Source organism: Tursiops truncatus, chromosome 10 (assembly GCF_011762595.2).
Source record: "Tursiops truncatus isolate mTurTru1 chromosome 10, mTurTru1.mat.Y, whole genome shotgun sequence".
NCBI lineage: Eukaryota > Metazoa > Chordata > Mammalia > Artiodactyla > Delphinidae > Tursiops > Tursiops truncatus.
The window spans coordinates 98,900,740-98,912,986 of NC_047043.1; the positions used below are offsets into that span (position 1 = coordinate 98,900,740).

Here is a 12,247-nt window from a genome sequence, read left to right on the forward strand (position 1 = left end):
CTTGTATAATTTATTTTCAGCATGTATACAAAAAATCTATATAGTCCTTCCAAGTGTGTAATGCATAAAATGCACACACAGTTTATTTGCTTGGCCCCTCCTCAATCACAAACTGGACTATTCTGCAATGCAACTTTACAAAACACTTTCCTATAGTTCTCACCTAAAGTATTATATTTATAAGCACTGATGTCTATAAACTTTTTCACTCTCTGGTAACTTTCTACGTTATTCTATCCAGTATTAGACAGCCACTTCTATTATCATTATTCAGATTATTTTATTGGCAAAATGGTAATGACAGAGAAATGGGAAACCCTGAGTGACAAATATAAAAGAAATATAAATATATAATATATAAATATATATTTATATATAATATAATATATATAAATATATATATATATTTATATATATATAAATATATAAATATAAATATAAAAGAAATCGGCCCTGCCTTCAAGGATCAATATCCTCTAAGAGTACATACTGCATCAACTGCTATAACGATACCAGGTCACCAGTGCCAGTGAATCATCTTCTAAGAACAGGATTAGGACCAAGACTGGGGAGGCAGTGTTTCTGGCTATTTATTCTTTTAATAAGTCTTCAAGACTTTTAACTTTTGTTTACTTTTCTTTGTTTCTAGAAGAAAAAGCACAGAAAAACACTGGTCTTTTCCCCTACTCACAGTTTGATTCCAACTAATAAGGCATAGAGGAAAAAAGCATCACTTCACATGTACCAGAAAAGTCAATCAACTGTTGTTAAAAACACAACTATTGCATGTGAAAAGTCCAGAGTTCTAATCTTTTTTTCTCAAAACAGTAAGTAAGAGCTCTCTAAAGAATCAAATGGATGAAGATAGCAAATAGATTATATTAAGAAATAAAACCCAAATATGCAGCTGTGACTATTAATTTTATCACTTTTAGGTGTTATTAGCATTTCTATTGCTGTTAACTGCAGTTTTATGCAAGAAATACATGAACTTGAGTATTACAAAAATATTGTTAGGGAAATATTAGTGAGTATTAGAGTACAGAAATAACAAAGTATTAGAAAGGCATATCTTTCTATTGGGTTTCCCTAAAAGAGGTGCTTGATCCTCCAAGTTTTAAGGTATCACAATGTAAGAAGTAAGTAAAACAACATCCTCTGGTGATGTTAAGAAGGGAGGGAAAACATTTAACAAAGACTATGGGTGTCTGGATGTCAGGATATCAGGGAGTAAGATTCACCTGAGAGCCTGTTTTACTGGCTACCGCAGCCATAGGCTGAGACACATAGTGAGAAGGAAGGGTAAAGCTTTGGAAAGGGTACTGGGAGGTGGTTATCAATGAGGGGGTGTCCTTCAAGAATGAAAAGCTCCAGGGAACAGTGGGTCGTGTCTACGTATTCACTAGCACAATATAATTTTGCATTTGAAAAACAAAAAAATCCTATTGTTTTGCCAGTACAAACTAGACAAAGCACTTCAAAACAGCCTTGCTGGTAGAGCTGAGCAGGCTAATGTAAAGAGTAACTAACACTTACTGAGTGGTTACTATACCCCAGGCACTGTATTCATAAGTACTCTGGACTGAACACTAAAGCAGCTCTGGGAACAGAAACCTGAGTCTTCAAAGGCTGGTGCTTGACCCACTCAGCTCCTAACCCTGAAGGACTGCCCCCAACGACCACAATGTTTCCCAATTCATTAACCAAAGAGCTATAAAACCAAGTACCTTAAGTTAAAACAAAACAACAACAACAAACACTACAGAATATTTTCCTATGGTGGTTTTAAACTAATCAAGTTCAACCACCATCAACCCTTTAAAAATAACTAAGCAATAAGTTGGCTGCTGAGAATTAGTAACAACAATAAGAAGGAAAAGAGGAGGAAGAGGAGGAGAAAGTTCTTGTCCTTGAAGAACTTAAGAAGGAAACTACTAAGAGCTGTGCCATGTAGATGCTACAGAGTGTCCGAAGGAAGAAGCACCTCTGAGAGCAATGACAGTTTCACAGGACAGGAGCTGTTTAGACTGGTCTTGAAGGAAAGTGGGAATTTAGCAAGCAAACAGAGGGCGGATGGGAGAGAATTCTAAGCAGAGCTCAAACTGCAGGTTATGAGAATGGCACAGCAGAGGAACAGCAGGCAATCTGGTGGGGATTGTTGGAGAGGTCATGGGAGGAGAGAGGCTGACACTGTAGACAATGAGAACTATCAGAAGTTTGGTAGGGAAATGTAGTGATCACATCTGGATCTTCAAAAAAAAAAAAAAATCCTTTGGGCGACAGTGTGGAGATGATAGAAAAGGATGGTCTATGGGAGGCCAGTTAGAAAGTGGTGGCAACAAAGACTATGGATGCAGGCAGACTCTTAAACTTAACCTGAACTAGTGAGTCCTTGCTGTATAGCACAGAAATGACAACAAGGCACAGTATATAAAAACTGTCATACAGACCACAGAATGGCACAAGTAAAACTATTATTGCTTGGCCTCATGTGGCAGTAGGTTTTATAACATAAATTCTTTCAAATACAAGTAGATCAATATAACTCTTAACAGCAAAGATACAGAGAACACAATGGTGACTTTAATCAACTCTTCCAGACTTACGAAAAGTGTACAGCTGACCAAACTTTGCAAACTTTTCAGCGGAGGGCTACAAACCCCAGTGACCTGCAGTGAAAGCTAGGTTCGGCCCAGGAGCACCTGAATCCCAGTGAGTTAGAGAACAGCCCAGCTATGCTCTCCACAGGGGCAGGCTGAGAGGCCAATGTCTCAAATAACAATAAACAAATCCTGGGACAAGGAAACTCTGTCTTCACTGACAGGAATGGGTGAGCCTACCTTTCCCTTCACAATCAACTGATTCACATCATCCTTATTTACGTATTACGTGGCCCATAATCATATAACATTCAAAATATTTACTGCCTTGGTAGTTTCTCTTCTAAACAAATATACTGGGTTTAGAGGCTCTGGCAGGCACTAAGTTAATTTCTCTGATACTGAACTGCATGAAGTTATCATTAAGAATAGATCTTAATACATGGGGCTTCCCTGGTGGCGCAGTGGTTAAGAATCCTCCTGCCAATGCAGGGGACACGGGTTTGAGCCCTGTTCCGGGAAGATCCCACATGCCGCAGAGCAACTAAGCCCGTGCGCCACAACTACTGAGCCTGTGCTCTAGAGTCCACACGCCACAACTACTGAAGCCCGAGCGCCTGGAGCCCATGCTCCGCAACAAGAGAAGCCACCGCAATAAGAAGTCCACACACCTCAAAGAACAGTAGCCCCCGCTCGCCTGTGCGCAGCAACAAAGACTCAACGCGGCCAAAAATAGATAAATAAAATAAATTAATAAGGAAAAAAAAAAGAACAGATCTTTTTGTGTGTGTGTGTGTGGTATGCGGGCCTCTCACTGTTGTGGCCTCTCCTGTTGCGGAGCACAGGCTCCGGACACACAGGCTCAGCGGCCATGGCTCACGGGCCTAGCCGCTCTGCGGCACGTGGGATCTTCCCGGACCAGGGTACGAACCCGTGTCCCCTGCATCAGCAGGCGGACACTCAACCACTGCGCCACCAGGGAAGCCCAGAATAGATCTTAATACAATGTAAAGGGCCTAACACTGTGCCTGGCACACAGCAGGCATGCAATGCATGGGAGCTACTACTAGCACAAATTTCAAAGACATTTGAAAGCAACAACAAACCGTAAAATGCATATTATAATTAGGAATATGTCTCTCATTTTGACATAAGATCCACATGAAATTTAACTACATATGTATATGCATTATATGCTCATACAGCATTTATAACTGATTCTATTAAACTGCACAACTGAGTGAAATGAAATGGCTGAATTAGGATAAATCTCACAAATATTTAAAAATAAACCAATACCGAATAACTATTTGCAAAATACTACTGGGTACAGAACTTCTTGATAGGCACAAGGTATTCAGTGTAAGTTTTACTATGCTAAGATTGTCAGAATTCTCTTTATACTCATGGGAAAATAAAAACAAAAATATAAATAGCCTAAGAATTAAAAAATGAGAAATACATAGCTCAAGACTTGAAATCATAGATCAAGACTTGAAAACAGGAAATGGAAATCAAGTGACAGATTTAGTATAATTTAGTAGATGTTCATCAACATAAAAGATGCTTACGGGGATGTCTCTAAGGTCAAGTTGAGATATACATCCTGTCTGTCAGAAACCCTGACACTAGTTAGACTCAAAGATTACTTACCCTTTGGGTAAGGTGATATCCTGCCCCCACAGGAAACTTGTTTCTTCCATATTACAAGTCTGGGCTACGAGAAAGGGGCAGCGATGGTATGTGGGCGCTGGGGAGATGCGTGAGCAGTGACTTGCAGGGAAGAGAAGTGGCTCTCATCTACATGGAGTTCCTAGCTACCAGAGCAGTGCTACAGGTCTGTGTGTGGAGACCTTTCCTAAAATATCATTGTACAGTGTGGGTAGCTTTCCTGTTTCACCAAGGGCCCAAGTGTAAGGGTGAAACGCACCTTCTTTGTTTCTATTAGTGTGACCCAGGGGTAGACGGATGGAAGGAAAGCAGGACAGATTTTCTGAGAACCTACAACGTGCCTTATATCAAACTAGGAATCATTTAATCCTTAACATACCTTCTGAGTAGGTATTATTAGCTGCACCAATGCAGACAGAAAAAAACGGAGACTCAGAAGTTTAATCAACTTGTTCCAAGTCATCCAGCTGGAAAGAGGTAAACCTGGGATTCTAACTCAGGTCTCTTTGACTCTAAAACTTCTGCACCAGGGACTTCCCTGGTGGTCCAGTGGTTAAGACTCTGTGCTCCCAATGCAGGGGACCCAGGTTCGATCCTTGGTCAGGGAACTAGATCCTGCATGCGGCAACTAAAGATCCCGTACACGGCACCTAAAAGATCCCGCATGTCACAATGAAGAACCCCCATGCCACAAATAAGACCCGGCGCAGTCAAATAAATGAATGAATGAATGAATGAATGAGTGAATAAAATAAAAAATAAAATAAAAAATAAAACCTCTGCACCACAGCGCCCTTCAAAATAGTTTCCCAGAAGAGGAAGTCAAGAGAAGAGAATTTTAAAGAGTGACAGGAGACCAATTAATTACCCAAAGGAACAAGCTGCTTCCATCAATAAGCTTGATGATTTAATAACTCATTTATATAACCACTAATTCCTAAATATATGATTGATGTTTCAGTACTACTCACAGAAATTTCTGATCTAGCTCCACCAGGACAGTAACATGACAGTTCCTTTAGAACTTGAACACACCTTTCCCTTACAATTTTACCTACATAATAATCATATTGATTCAAACAGTGAGGATAATTTTATCATCATTTTTAAAGTAAAATTTTTTACTGAAGTATAACATGCAAATACAAAAGTGTACAAATCATAAATGAAACAGCTCAATGAATTTTCATTCAGAGAACACCACTCACATCAGAAAATAGAACATTACTAGCACCTTAAAAGGCTCCCTTGTACGCCCTCAGAGTCCCTTACTTCCCTTCTCTCCTGACTTTCACTATCATGGATTCGTTTTGCTTGTTTTTGAGCTGTATGTTAATATATTTTTTGTGTGTCTGGATTCTTTTCCTCATTGTTGTGATAACCATGAGTAGTCAGTGCATTTTCATCCCTGTATAGTATTCCAACATATGACTATGCCACAATTTACTTATCCATTCTATAGCTGATGAACATTTAGACTGTTTCTAGTCTGGAGCTCTTATGACTGGTGTTCCTATGAACACTCCTGTACCGATGGTCCCTGACTTAGGGTGGCTTGACTTACGATTTTTCAACTTTATCATGGTGTGAAAGTGATATGCATTCAGTAGAAATTGTACTTTGATTTTTGAATTTTGATCTCTTCCCGGGCTAGCAGTATAAAGTTACGATCCTCTCTCATGATGCTGGGCAGTGCCAGCTACAGCTCCTAGTCAGCCACGTGATCAAACAACCACTACACTTACAACTGTTCTGTTTTTCACTTTCAATATAAATTACTGGAGATATTCAATACTTAATTATAAGATAGACTTTCTGTTAGATGATTTTGCCCAACTGCAGGCTAATGTAAGTGTTCTGAGCATGTTTAAGGTAGACAAGGCTAAGTTACGATGTTTGGTAGGTTAGGTATATCAAATGCATTTTCGAATATATTTTCTTTTTTAATTAATTAATGGCTGCGTTGGGTCTTGTTGTTGCGCGTGGGCTTTCTCTAGTCACAGCGAGTGGGGGCTACTCTTCGTTGTGGTACATAGGCTTGTCCTTGCGGTGGCTTCTCTTGTTGTGGAGCACAGGCTCTAGGCGCACAAGCTTCAGTAGCTGTGGCACACGGGCTTCAGCAGTTGTGGCTTGTGGGCTCCAGAGAGCATGCTCAGTAGTTGTGGCGCACGGGCCCAGGTGCTCTGCAGCATGTGGGATCCTCCTGGACCAGGGTTCAAACCCGTGTCCCCTGCATTGGCAGGCGGACTCCTAACCACTGCGCCACCAGGGAAGTCCCCTTGACATATATTTTCAACTTACAAATAACCCCATCATAAGTCAAGGAAGATCTGTACATGCCTTTTGAAAATTTTCCTACTTTAAAAAACTGTCTTTTACCTCTTCAGAAAAGAGACATATGTTATAAATTTAAAATTTCTTAAAAAAAATCTGTACTGTATTAATTATGTCATCAAACATATCCTAATTACCACTCTTTTCAGCCAAAGGCTGACATGCACTTTGAGATTTGTGCTTTTAATCTTGGTAAAAGGTGACTTTTCAGTAATTCCAGGCTTATTCACCTCATCAACCTAGTAGAAGGAAGCATTATTGCAGAAGCAATGGATGAGTGGAGAGAAAGAGAATGAGGGCAGTACAAATGACATTTCTGTAATGTTCTACAAATAATACATAATCAGATTCACTGTACAATAAATACCACCAGGGGAAATGCATCCTGAAGCCTGCTGGCATTGTTTAACTTCTTAAGAGCCATCCAATCTCAGCTGTCTATCTTTCTCAGTGGAGACCTGCCTGCCACATAGAGGTAGGCAGTTATTGGAGTTTTTATTGGAGGTGCATGTATGGGCAGCCAGGTAAGAAACTTTTTTTTTGGCGTAGCTTCTATTCAAACATGAACAATAAAGGTAAGTAAGGTGGCTCCCAGTAAAACCATAAAACCTTCAAGTTTGTGTCTGGCCCTGCCAGCCTCTCATTTCTCTCCCCACTCTTTGAATAGCATTCACTTCATTTTCCAGGCCTCAACACCGTCTCTCGTACCTTCCACTAATCCAGTGAGAGAATGATATGCTCTTCTATCATTGGCAGAAATTCCCCCCTATCAACATGTTAACACTTCCAGGGATTAGAATCATCAGGGTTACTGTCGATAATTTTGGAATGAAAGGTTTCACCTCCTATTATGGACTTCAGGCCTCTTATTAGAGTGGAAGAGGTATCACACTCTGTCCCTGAGGCTGGGTTTCATGATTATAGGCTACCTGGAGCCCAGGGGTAATCAGAAAGATAGCTGAGCATCTGAGCTAGCCTGTTCCTTTCCCATCCTTAACAATTCCCTTCCCATCCCTCTGCTCCAAGACTCCCAGATGCTGGGGTATGAATCTGCTCTTTCTGTCCCCCTAACAGTACCCTATGCCAATGCCCTGATCTGGACTTTAATGTCTTCTATCCACTCCCCCCACCATCACTGTGAGCTATGCTAGTTGACTGTTCCCAGGGAGTCTTGCCTTTTTGTACAGAGCCCCTGCCGCTTAAAGCTCTAGCACTCAGGGCACCTGAAGAAAGAATGGGAAGCAAGTAGCAGCAGTGCGTGACAAGGGATATGGGGAAGGAATGGCAGGATGGGACAGAGTCACAAAGAGAATCTCAGCCCCCAGGCCTATTAGGTTGAGGCAAGTGAAACTCCAACAGGTAAGAGCATATCTTTTACAACGTGTGACAGATTAGGTTAAAGATAATAATACATGGAGGGAAAAAGTCTACATCTAAGCTGCTCATAACCAGCAATAAAGTGAAAAGAGATAAACTAACCTCTGACAGGTGAGTTTTGCATCAGGTGTGAGGCTAGACTTGATGAGCCTTAAGACTGATTCCTTCCCAAATTCCCCCTATGCAGTATTGATTAAGGGGGACTAGTATCTGCTCTACGAGGTGCTTTGGGACTAAAGGAGCACATGGCACATAGGTAAGCAAACTCAGGGATAAAAATCCCAAATGAAAGCCCTTAATACATGGAGACAGTCAGGCAGCTAGACACATGAGGCCAGTGTTCAGGGCCAAAGTTGAAGGTGGGCTGATCCACACAGGCCCACCTGCCTTGCTCTCTATGCCATCTGGATAACAAGTGGTCCCTGTTTCTGACCCAAATCTCAGTGTTGGCTCCCCGCCTCCCCATTTTACAACTGGGGAATGTATAAGTCTCAGAGAGGCTACCCACTCAAGGTTCCAGAGACAGGCGATACACTGTCACTTGACTCCTTGGAGACACATGCTAAAACTTCCCAGAAGTCCTCATGAAGTGACGTTATTACACATAGGTTTTCCTTCTTTCTGTAAAGGCATGTGCATGAAAACAAAACTTCAAGGTCACCATAAATACAACTGTTGAAAGCAATAAATAAGTAATTTAATGTTATAAGATAATATACACATACATATAAATATATATATATATTTAGCTTTTTCATTAAACTATCAGTTCTTTGGTTACCCTGAATTAGGTAGTTCAAGGAATCAAAAGTGTTGGATTGAACAAGTGATACCAAAAAATCCTTCAACAGGATAGAAAAGAAACATCCAAAAATAAATAAATAAAAGGGTGGCTGTTGTTTTAAAAATACCACAACACTTTATTTGTAAAATCTGTATTATATAAGTCAACAAAAATTTTCTATTTACCATGCTTTTAAGCAGAAGCTTGATATATACCTGGCAAAATGTGCTTTTAAACTTGGTAAAGCAATCACAAGGTGATTTTCAATAATTCCATTGCATGAATCAATTTATCTTTGGAAAGATTTTTTTTTTTTTTTTGCGGTACGTGGGCCTCTCACTGTTGTGGTCTTTCCCGTTGCGGAGCACAGGCTCCGGACGCGCAGGCTCAGCGGCCATGGCTCACAGGCCCAGCCGCTCCGTGGCATGTGGGATCTTCCCGGACCGGGGCACGAACCCATGTCCTCTGCATCGGCAGGCGGACTCTCAACCACTGCGCCACCAGGGAAGCCCAAGATAACTATTTTAAATTAATGGCTACAGAGGCTGAACTCCCAACTCTCTGCAAACCCATTAAGTCTTCTTCTCTGTTCTTTGATCTCCTGTGATAGAATAAGACCAGCATTTTTTATTTCAAGAAAATCACACTGGTGCTTTGATTTTTCAGTTAAAGTAAATGGCATGATTATTTTTGGCTGTTTACTAATGAGTTCCATGCGAACTCATTAACTTTCATGTAATTTACCTTGTAATACAACTAATTATTAAATTATCTATTTCTTGTCTCAAAAAGACCGCCCATAAATCAACATATTAAGTGTGTAAAAAAGGATTTATGTGGGTTATCTTACCCATATTCAAGTTTGCAGGCAGTGCCATATCTGTGAGGAACCACTTCCTGAATTCATCCAAATACCATAACAGATATTTATTTTATTGCTGGCACTGCTTCTGAATTGCTAACAAGCCCACATAAAAAGGCACCATCAATGAGCAGCAACTTAGTTAGCAGTGATATCATAAATTATAAACTATTCATTCACTCAACAAGTAGTGCCAGGCACTCTGCTAAGTGCTGGAAATATAATGGTGCCCAAAATGATTCCTGCTCTCATAAGGTAAGGGGAACAGGTATCAATCAAACAATCACATTATGGAGTGTAACTATGAAATGAGATAAACGTTAAAAAGGAAAAGAAGGGCTTCCCTGGTGGCGCAGTGGTTGAGAGTCCGCCTGCCGATGCAGGGGACACGGGTTCGTGCCCCGGTCCAGGAGGATCCCACATGCCGCGGAGCGGCTGGGCCCGTGAGCCATGGCCGCTGAGCCTGCGCGTCCGGAGCCTGTGCTCCACAACGGGAGAGGCCACAACAGTGAGAGGCCCGTGTATCGAAAAAAAAAAAAAAAAAAAAAAAGGAAAAGAACACAATGTAAAGAAAAAGAATCTGATCTAGACTGGCATTGGGCATCAGAGAGCGATTCCCTGAGGAAGCGATGCTTAAGCTGACATCTGCAGGACTAAGGTGTATGGGGGGCGGGGGGGCAGGGGGCAAATGAGGACTGCAGGCTGAGGGAACATCATCTGAAAGGGCCTGGGGTAAAGGTAAGCCACACTTTCAAGAAAACTGAAGGCAGGCCAGTGTGTTTCATGCACAGGGAGCTAGGGATACAGGGATAAGAAAATGACGTAAAGTCTTAGGTTTTAAAATAGGGAGCAGGCAAAGGACCTCTACCATTATATCCTGCTAGGGCTTTAACACTATAATGCCTGTAAGAGAATTCTGTAAACTGTAAAGCACCCCACACTTTTGTTAATAGTATTAGTTACACTACTTTGTTTTCTAAATAAACTTTTGGTCTGGATGCCAAGTGACTAGCTGAAAGCAGAAGAGCCAAAACTAGTACCCCAGTGTTCTAATGCAGTGTTTTGCCCCTACACCACACTGCCTAAAAATCTCATTGTTTGCATCACTTAACCAGTCCAATGTCTTTACCAGACAGCTAGTGCTTCATGACAACAATAACTCCAATTGTGAGCATTTACTATATGTCACTTTTCTAAGCTCCTTATTTACATTAAACTCATTTAATCCTCAATTCTAGAAGGAAGGTTCTATTTACTGTCCAGATGAGGACAATGAGCCTCAAAAAAAGTTAAATAACTTACTCAGAATCACAGGGCTAGTAAATATTGGCACTGTTACCCACAACACTATTTAGCTTCTGCCTACAACATTTGTGTGGGTATGTGTATGTATGCAGATGTATTAGGGAAAGAGGGAGAGAACAGAACTCAGGTGTATAGAACTATATTCACATACTTGACACCCACCAATGTCTTAGTCAACTAGCGCCTGGGTAATAGGGGGGTTCAGGAAATATTTGAGGAATTGAGGATGAACACAAGGGAATGACAAAGGATTTGAATCTGGAAGTAAAGTGATTTTCTGAGGCTTTCCACCAAGTCATGTATTCAACAGGTATTCATTTCACGGCTATATTTTCCTCGACTCTCTCGTTGATTATTAAATTAGAGATTTATTCTCCATCACCTTTGTCATATTTCACATACCTCAGCCTGGAGGTAGAGGGGAATAATGGACGGGACAACGAACGAGCTCTCCAGCCTCACTCACACCAAACGCCTTCCCTCCTGGGGCTTTCTTTGCATTTGCTGTTTTCTCTCTCACGCTATTCCTTCCTTGGGTTCCTCCATTCAAACATCACGTCCTCACGGAGCCCTTCCCCGACCATTCAATCGCAGCTGCGTCAGGCTTTCAACACATCCAGTTTCACTTCACTTACTTCACAGGATTTACCACTCTCCGAAATCACCTCTTTAATTGTCTATTCACCCTACCCCCAATTATAGGAGGGCAGGGGCCTGGTCTAGCTGGTTCTCTGGATGTATCCCCAGTGCCCCAGACTAAGCAAATACGTATGTAATCAACGAATGATAAGAGAACACTCCAGATTCTCCTCTGTTCTCTCAAGCCCTCAATATCCTTAGGCTTTCCACTCCGGGTGGCTCCACACTCCATTTTCAACAACAACACCATTTTTCCATTACTCTGAGGTTCGGAAAGTAGCCTGGACTCCATTTTCTGAGTTGAGCCCCTCAAACGATCTGAGAAGGGAGGTCCGGCCTGGCAAGAACGCCCATCCTCCCATTTCACAGTCGATGAAATTGAGCCTCATACGGGCAGGAGCCCTAAGGTGTCCAGATTCCAAAAAGCCCTTCCCACGAGCCAGCGCCCTGGGTTCAGGATGCTTCAACACCTTTATTACTATTGTTCCACAGCACTCATTCTGGACGCGTTCCACGCGGAGGACGCGCCCGGGCCCTAGCCGCGCGCCTCACGCTCACCCGGCCGCACCCCCGCCCCGCCCCCGGCGCCCTGGCCCCACGTCGCGCCCCGGCCCCACGTCGCGCCCCGGCTTCTGCTCCCACCCCGCCAGGGCTCCCGCGACGCGCGGGGACCGC

General features: G+C 42.0%; 1 protein-coding gene across 4 annotated transcripts in view; it reads right to left on the reverse strand.

The window, feature by feature from the left end:
- Positions 1–12,247, reverse strand: part of NR2C2 (nuclear receptor subfamily 2 group C member 2) — an 83,197-nt gene that overhangs the window by 70,067 nt on the left and 883 nt on the right. The gene's annotated exons all lie outside the window — the stretch shown is intronic.